This window comes from Podarcis gaigeae (genome assembly GCF_964106915.1).
Source record: "Podarcis gaigeae genome assembly, chromosome: 15".
NCBI lineage: Eukaryota > Metazoa > Chordata > Lepidosauria > Squamata > Lacertidae > Podarcis > Podarcis gaigeae.
Genome location: NC_139692.1, coordinates 23,928,704 through 23,938,026, shown reverse-complemented (window position 1 = coordinate 23,938,026; position 9,323 = coordinate 23,928,704).

Here is a 9,323-nt window from a genome sequence, read left to right as displayed (position 1 = left end):
AATTACCTTGGGTTAAGTACTTAATTCATTCCGGAGGTCCATTCTTAACCTGAAACTGTTCTTTTTTTATTATTTTTTTTTAAACATTTTTTTATTGCTTTTTTAAAAGTACAGAAATACAGAAAAAAGAATAAAGAGTGGTTATAAGAAAGAGAGATATAAATAACAAATTTCCATATTCTTTTTCCATCTAACCTATAGGACTTCCCCACATCCTCCGAACCCTGCGTTCTCTGTCTTATAAAGCATCAGCAATTTGTTGACTTATTTCAAAACTTATTGTAACTTCCATTTTATCATGTTCCCTATTTTCAATTTTACTGTCGCTCAATTCTTATATGTTTTATATTAAACACAATAAAGTTATTTCATTATTTTACCTCTGAATTCTTGTGTCTTAATTTTCATTCCAATAACTTACATTTGCTGAAGCTAGAATTTCCTGAAAGGTGCATTTTTTTTAACATTCATACAGCTTATAGTGTTTTTTCAAATAGTCCTTAAACTTTTCCCAATCCTCCTCAGTTGTTTCTTCTCCCGTGTCTCGGATTCTGCCAGTCATTTCAGCCAGTTCCATATAGTCCATCAACTGCGATTGCCATTCCTCCAGCGTGGGTAAATCTTGTGTCTTCCAGTATTTTGCAATCAGGATCCTTGCTGCTGTGGTAGCATACATAAAAAAGGTTCTGTCCTTCTTAAGCACTCTCTGGTCCACCATGCCCAGAAGGAAGGCCTCTGTTTTTTTAGGTAAGGTAAATCTCAATACCTTTTTTAGTTCATTATGGATCATTTCCCAGAAGGCCTTCACTTTCGGGCAGGTCCACCAGAGATGAAAGAATGTCCCTTCCGCCTCTCCACATTTCCAACATTTGTTGTCAGACAGATGATATATCTTGGCTAACTTGACTGGGGTCGTGTACCACCGGTATACCATTTTCATAATATTTTCCTTCAAGGCAGTACATGCCGTGAATTTCAAACCGGTGTTCCATAACCTTTCCCAGTCTACAAACATAATGTTATGCCCCACATCCTGAGCCCATTTTATCATAGCGGATTTGACTGTCTCATCCTGTGTATTCCACTTAAGCAGCAAGTTATACATTCTCGAAAGTAGTTTACTTTTTGGCTCTAACAATTCAGTCTCTAGTTTCGATTTTTCCACCTGGAATCCAACTTTTTTATCTATTTTAAATACCTCTTGAATTTGCGCATAGTGCAACCAATCTCGTACCTTAGTTTTCAATTTCTCCAAACTTAGCAACCTCCAATTGTCTCCAGTTTTTTCAATTATTTCCCAATATTTAGGCCAGTGGGCCTCCATGTTGGGTCTCTTACGTGCCTTGGCCTCCACCGGTGAGAGCCACCTCGGAGTTTTACTCTCCAATAAGTCTTTGTATTTTATCCAGACCCTCCAAATTGCTCTTCTGACAATATGGTTTTTAAACAATTTGTGCACTTTGGCCTTGTCATACCACAGATATGCATGCCACCCAAACGCATTGTCAAACCCTTCCAGATCCAGGACATCAGTGTTCTCCAATAAAATCCAATCTTTCAACCAGCAGAAGGCTGCAGATTCATAATATAGCCTCAAGTCTGGCAGGGCAAATCCCCCTCTTTCTTTCGCATCAGTTAATATTTTAAACTTTATTCGGGGCTTTTTGCCCTGCCAAACAAACTTAGAAATATCCTTCTGCCACTTTCCAAAACATTCCACCTTGTCCACGATCTGTAGGGCCTGAAACAAAAATAACATTTTCGGCAATACATTCATCTTTACAGCAGCTATTCGGCCTAACAAGGAAAGTTTCAGTCTTGACCATATATCCAAGTCTCTTTTGATTTCTGACCAGCATTTCTCATAATTATCTTTAAACAAATTCAAATTTTTGGAGGTCAAGTACACCCCTAGGTATTTTACTTTTTTAACCACATTCAGCTCCGTTTCTTTGGAGAACTCATCTGTTTCTGTAGCTGTCAAATTTTTTGCTAAAACCTTGGTTTTTTGCTTATTTAACTTAAACCCCGCCACCCGACCAAAATCAGAAATTAATTCTAACACTCTTTTAGTGCTGGAGACTGGTTCCTAAAGTGTTAATATCAAGTCATCTGCAAATGCTTTCAATTTATATTGTTTCACTCCGACCTCAATTCCCTGGACCAACCGGTCCTTTCTAATCATATTTAGCAACACCTCCAGGACTGAAATAAACAATAGGGGGGATAGAGGGCACCCCTGGCGTGTCCCTTTTTCAATTTTAAACTCCTCTGTCACCACATTGTTTACTATCAATTTAGCTTTTTGTTCTGTGTAGATTGCTTCTATACCATTTTCGAACCCCCGCCCCACTCCCATCCCTTCCAAATTTTTCTTCATAAACATCCAAGAAATATTATCAAAGGCCTTCTCTGCATCAACAAAAATCAAAACCGCTCTGGTATTCAGATTTGTTTGTAGAAGTTCCAAAATGTCAATAATGTTTCTTGTGTTATCAAACAAATGCCTACCAGGGAGAAAGCCAGCCTGGTCTTTGTGAATCACTTCATTTAGTACTTTTTTAAGTCTATTTGCCAAAATATCTGCAAAAATTTTATAATCCACATTTAGGAGTGAGATGGGGCGGTAGTTCTTAAGTTGGGTCTTTTCAGTCTCTGATTTAGGTACCAATGTGATGAAAGCTTCTTTCCACGTTTCCGGTGCCCTCCCTCCCTCCATTATCTGGTTGCAAACCTCCATCAAAGGTTGTATCAAATAGTCCTTTAAAACTTTATAATATTTGGAGGTTAGGCCGTCCGGGCCTGGGGACTTGCCAAGTTGAAGATTTTGAATGGCACTTTCAATTTCTTGCTGTGTAATATTACAGTTCAGGTTTGTTCTCATTTCCAGGGGTATTTTTTGTAATCCATTAGTTTTTAGAAATTGATCCACCTCTGAGGCTTTTTGCGGCCCTTGTGTATAAAGTTCTTTGAAGTACCTCTGGAAGCACTTTCTGATTTCCTCGGGTTTCTGAACCATTCTCCCTTCGATCTCTAGATTTGTAACCGTATTAAGCTTTTGTCTCTTTTTCAACTGCCAAGCTAGCAGTTTCCCACACTTATTCGCCGATTCGAAGGATCTTTGTTTCATTTGTTTAATTTTCCATTCCACCTCTTGGTTTATCAGTTTTGAATATTGCGCCTGGAAGAATTTCACTTCTCTTAACACGTCCTTCGACTTAGGCCTAGATCTTAATTTTTTCTCTCTTTCTCTTATTCTCTCCAATATCTTCTCCTTCTTTTCATTCCAGAGCCTTTTCTTAATCGTGTTTTGTTGTATTAGAAACCCTCTCATGACTGCCTTACTTGCGTCCCAGATTGTTCTTTTTTCCACAGTAGTATTCAAATTTATCTCAAAATAGTCCTTTAGAGTTTTTTGGGCCTTCTTAACAATCTCCTGATCTCTTAGTATAGTGTCATTCATTTTCCATCTAAAGGATCCGGTTGTATTTAGTCTCAATTCCACTTTCAAAGCATTATGGTCGGAGCAGGTTTTTGGGCAGATTTCCACTTTTCTAGTCTTAGGTGCCAGTCCTCTAGTTGTCCAGATTTGGTCGATTCGTGTCCATGTCAGATGAGCTTCAGAAAAGAAAGTCCCTTCTTTCCCTAGAGGGTTCTTAACCCTCCAAATGTCTACTAAGTCCATATTGTCTGTCATTTCAAAAAAAGTTTTGGGTAGTCTGCCGTCTTTCGATATGTTGGCACTTTGTGACTTATCCATATTTACAGACACAACCCCATTCATATCACCCAGCATAATGATGTTACTATAGTCCAAATAATCCAGCATAGTCTCATGCAGCTTCCTGAAGAATTCCGACTTTCCCTCATTTGGAGCATATATTCCTAATATCAAAATTTTTTCTCCTTGCGTCTGTATTTCAATCGCCAAAATTCGGCCATATTCATCTTTGAATAAAAATTTCGGTGACAGGCTCTCCTTTGCGTAAATCACCACTCCTCTCTTCTTAACTTTGTCTGAAGAAATAAATTCTTGGCCTAGTCTTTTGTTAATTAACACTTTTCTATGGAGCCTTGTCACATGTGTTTCCTGTAGGCAGATAACGTCCAGTTGTTCCTTTTTCAAAATGTGAAAGACTTTCCTTCTTTTTTCCGGGGAGTTTCCGCCATTTATGTTCCAACTAAGAAGCTGTAGAGACATCCTGAATCAATTGACGGGTTCTACAATGGGGTATCTAAGCTTCCTCCCGATCCCGGGGGAGGTAATGCTGGTCCTGGTCCTGGTGGTATAACTCTTGGAGATGGTCCCGGTGGTGGTGGAGGCCAAGAAGCTGCAGCTCCTTTTTGCAGGTCCTCCTCGTGGTCGTGTAGGAACTTCTGCTGGTCTTCAGGTGATTTAATCTTTATTTTCCTTCCTTTGTAAGTAAATGAAAGTCCTTGTGGAAACTCCCACCTGTAAGGAATTCCGTTGTGTCTCAACAATTTGGTCAAATCTATATAGGTAGTCCTAAGTTCCAAGAGATATTTGGGTATATCTCTGTAAATTTCGGCCCTTTTACCTTCTACCTCCAAAGATTTCTTAAAATGTAGGCCTAGTATCTTATCCCTTTCTTCTCTTGATCTCAGAGCAACCAAACAGTCTCTGGGCTTGTCTTTCTTTACTGATTTTCCCAGTCTAAAGGCTGTCACAATTTTAAAGTCCTTTTCTTCCTCAATTCCCCAGAATTTGGAGAACAAAAGTGTCAAAAATCCCTCTAGATTATTTTGTTCCAATTCCGGGATAGCCCTTATCCTGAGATTACTATCTTTACTTTTCAATTCAACTAATGCCAGGTAGGCTTGTTGTTCCCCTACCTGCCTTCTCAAAGGTCTTACCTCTCCTTTAATTTCATCCACCTTTAAGTTCGCCTGTTCTGCTTTTTGGTTGGCTTCCACAGCTAATTTATAGTTTTCTGCCGTAGCTCCTTGCAATTTCTCAATTGCCTGAGTGTGCTGCGAAACCTGTTCAGTTAATTTGCCAATAGAGGATGTAGCTTGGTCAATCTTTGATGTTTGATTGTCCACTTTTTGGTTTAAGACTGCCAATTGTTCCAAAATTTGTTTTAAAACTGTTTCAGATCCTCCAGTTGCCATGTCTTCTGCAGCAGGCTGCACTAGTTCCACCTCCTGTGCTATCAGCACAGTTGGGACAGATGATCTGCGGTGATGAGTTAAAGTTGTTTGCAAAAGTTGCCCAGATTTTTTCTCTTTTTCTTTATCTTTAGCTTTAGCTGCTCTTGTTCTCCCTGTGCCGCTCATTCCACACCTGCCTCTGTTCAAGGTCAAATGGTCTTTTGTCCCATGGGAAAAACAAGTCCCAAATATAAATAAAAAGAACCACAAAAAGTTTCAATAAAGCTCAGTTCCCATGCAACTATATTTCCACAGTCCTATAGGGGGAGTATTTCAAAGCTTCAAAAAAGAAAGGAACTATTTTCCGCCATTGAAGTTCCTCAATTCCCCATATTGAGTTTTGTAATTCCCAAACACAAAAGGAAGGTTTCCAGAACTTCTAATCTCTTAAAATCCAGCCATAAAGTATCGATACAGGTCCATGCAACAATGTTTAATGTTAGTATCTCAGTCTATGCAACAATTTCGATCTCTGCAACAATGTCGTCAGTTTGACAGCAGTTTGACAGTTCTTTTTCTATGCACTGGCAGCCCGGTGACGGGGTTATCTCTTTCAGCCCCGTTTAGCCCAGAAATTGGAGGATAGTTCTAAAGAATAAAAGTCTATACAACCCACAGTTCTTTCCTTTTTATCTTCAAAATACAGAGTCTCTCAATGCACCCTTTCTTCCACTTTTACAATCCCTTTTTAAATACTTCAGCTCGTTTCCGAGCCCTTGCTTTGATCTAATTAGCAGAGTCGGGAGGCGGACTTCCTGTTACTCGCCTCCCGCTTTCGGCCGAATTTCTTCAATTTAGTTGGAAAATTTAGGACCCTTACTCACGGGTATGTTGCTCCAATTCCGATAATTTCAAGAAGAAAGGTCAGCGCTCATCAGCAGCAGCAGCGCGGCTTTGCTTCCACGAAAAGAGCGATGAACTCACAGCGCCGCTCCCCCTTTCACGTTCCGGAGCCTCTTACGAGGCTCCTTCCCCGCTTCTGGGGGGGCTCCAGGCGCCCGCCGAGTCCCACGGCCGCAGGCTCGCTCTGCCTGCGGTTTTTCTTGATGGGTCTCCGCTTTGCCGCAGCGGACGACCCTTTTTCGCGGAGCCCCTCTTCACAGCGCAAAGAGGACCGCCATTGCTGTTTCGCGCCGCCTCCGGAAGTCCCTCTAACCTGAAACTGTTCTTAACCTGAAGCACCACTTTAGCTAATGGGGCCTCCTGCTGCTGCCACGCCGCTGGAGCACAATTTCTGTTCTCATCCTGAAGCAAAGTTCTTAACCCAAGGTACTATTTCTGGGTTAGCAGAGTCTGTAACCTGAAGCGTATGTAACCTGAGGTACCACTGTATGGGTAACTGTTTTGCTGTTCCACTCATCAAAATACTTGGAATTTAAGTCATTCAGAGATAACTTTCTGAATCCTTTTTTTTTAGCAGGAGATGGGATGGTGATTTTTTTCTTATATTTTAAAAGAAACTTGACCTTTTTGGTGGTGTTGTTTGGGCAGTGGTTGGAGAAGAGAGAGCATGTCCTCTCTGGTTCTAACATCACACCCAGAAACTTCGGTAATAGAGCAAATACTTGGCTGTTGGTGAACTTGGTCAAACCACTTGAACTCTCTGTGTGCTTTCATTTCTTCCATTATATGAGGGAGGAGGATAATTCAATTTCTTCCTCTCATTTGAAAAGCATTTTGAGATCTTGAGTGCATTGATTTATTACATCACCCTGTTTGTGGACAACGTCTAATGTTTCTTTTACTCAGAGTACAAATTGAGCAGCAGTGACGGGAGGAGATATGTGGAAATGTAAGAAGACCTGAATTATTCTGTTGACACGAAGGTTGAAAGCGATCGCTCTTTCACACATTGCATATTACTAAGCCTGAGTTTGCTTCTGCACACAAACTAGAACCTCATGACTGCCCTGAGTGCTCATGCGATGCTCATAATGAGTGCCTGAAGAAGTGAATTGGAATGATTAGGAAATGTGTTTTATGTGAGTTACATTCGCACATTACATGTTGTGGATATGCCTGAAATGCCGTAGGAATGCTCCCCCGACCTGCAACATGTGAATGTAAAATGTCTGCAAGGTTCACAGAGACTTATTAATTACTTACTGGGTTCCTGAGCCTGAAAAGCATTGCAGTCCCCAACAGCAACCTATGAAGATAGCCAGGTCCAATATGACAAATCACTTGAGGTAAGTGCAGAGGAACTTGTTGTGCAAAGTAGATTAAAAATTTGACAGTGCTCTGATACAGAAAAATGTCAGAAAGAAAATAAAGTATTTTAGTCCCCCACTCTTTGCATTGAGGATTAGTAAGGAATCAATTGGCTTATAATGCACTTCTAGAGCTTCTGATGTCATGTCCTGACCACAAGTAGAACTGGTAAGGGAAGATTTTTAAAGTTTTGTTTTGTTTATTATTACATTCCCTGTTGTCTTTGTCCATGAAGTGAGAGCTGGACCATAAAGAAGGCTGATCGCTGAAGAATGGATGCTTTTGAATTATGGTGCTGGAGGAGACTCTTGAGAGTCCCATGGACTGCAAGAAAATCAAACCTATCCATTCTTAAGGAAATCAGCCCTGAGTGCTCACTGGAAGGAAGCTGAGACTCCAATACTTTGGCCATCTCATGAGAAGAGAAGACTCCCTGGAAAAGACCCTGATGTTGGGAAAGATGGAGGGCACAAGGAGAAGGGGACGACAGAGGACAAGAGGGTTGGATAGTGTTCTCGAAGCTACCAGCATGAGTTTGACCAAACTGCGGGAGGCAGTGGAAGACAGAAGTGCCTGACGTGCTCTGGTCCATGGGGTCACAAAGAGTCGGACATGACTAAACGACTAAATAACAACAACATTATTACATTTCAACCACACCTTTCTCCAAGGACCTCAGGGTGGTGTGCATGGTTCTCCCCCTCCCTTTCAACCTCACAACAACCCTGTGAGGTAGGCCAGGCTGTAAGACTGTGACTGGCCCAAGCATCGCCCAGTAAACTTCCAGGCAAGTGGAAATTTGGACCCTGGTCTCCCAGGTCCTAGTCCAACTCCCACAGCAGTACTATTTAAACTATCTGATGTGGTGAATTGGCAAGTCTCTCTCACCCCCCCCCCCAGTGTGCCATTGTCCAGTACCATATTTGGTCTCTGAAGTGTGGGAATGTTGAGGATAGTAGGAGAGGATATATTGATTAAATATTATCCTTCCTCACTCATGCTAGTAGCAGAGCACATTCCCTTGTACATTGCAGGAAGCTAGTTGATGGATTCGTGAGAATCATTTCAATTAAGCGATCCAGTCTGGCTTGTCCAGATTGGATTGTTCCTGGTAAATCCCCTTTAGTTCCCTCTTGAAAACAATAATGGCACAGCAGTCTTCTTTTTAAAGGAATGATAAGGTTTACTTACATTCAGTTCGCAGGCAGGCTTTAGCTTGTAGTTACAGTTACAGAGAAAAGCGTGGGTTCATCCTCTGTGAGGGATGAGCCCATGTGCTGCTGGCTGAGAGCCAACAGACAGCAAAAGAGCAGTAGCAAAAGAGAGGAAGGTGGCTGCCTGACTAGACCCTTTATAGGGTCTGAAGGGTCACCCCCATCTACCTGGTCACACAAAGTGGGAGGATGCTCCAGACCAGGTGTGACAGGAAGTACTCCTGGCTGGAGCAACATTCCCCTGTGTGTCCACTCTGGGCAAACAGGAAATGTTGTATTTGACTGTTTCAGTGATGTTACATCCCACATGAAGCATCCCACCCAATCTGGGCTGTGGTGGAGTTGCCGTGGACCAGTCATATAGGACCAAGCAGAGACCCAAAGGCTAACATCTTGCTCCAGCAAGTTCCAGAATCCAGCTGAGCCTATCAGATTCTCCTTCCATCTATCCACCTTTGAGGTGCAGAGAACTTAAAAAAAGGGAGCAATATCTCCTGGTCACTTGCACATTATCACCCTCCTGGTGTTTCCAGATGGGTTCATTGGCATCTTTGATGAGCACAGACAGGAGATTGCAAGACTCTCCGTGGAAGCTGCAGTACTGTAGTTCCTCAGGGGGTTCAGATGTTTGGATTCTAGTTGTTGGGTTGGGGGGAGTCTGTCTACTATACCCTGGGTCAGTACCATGGCCAGCTCCACTGCAGTCTGTGGTGTCCAACCACAAAG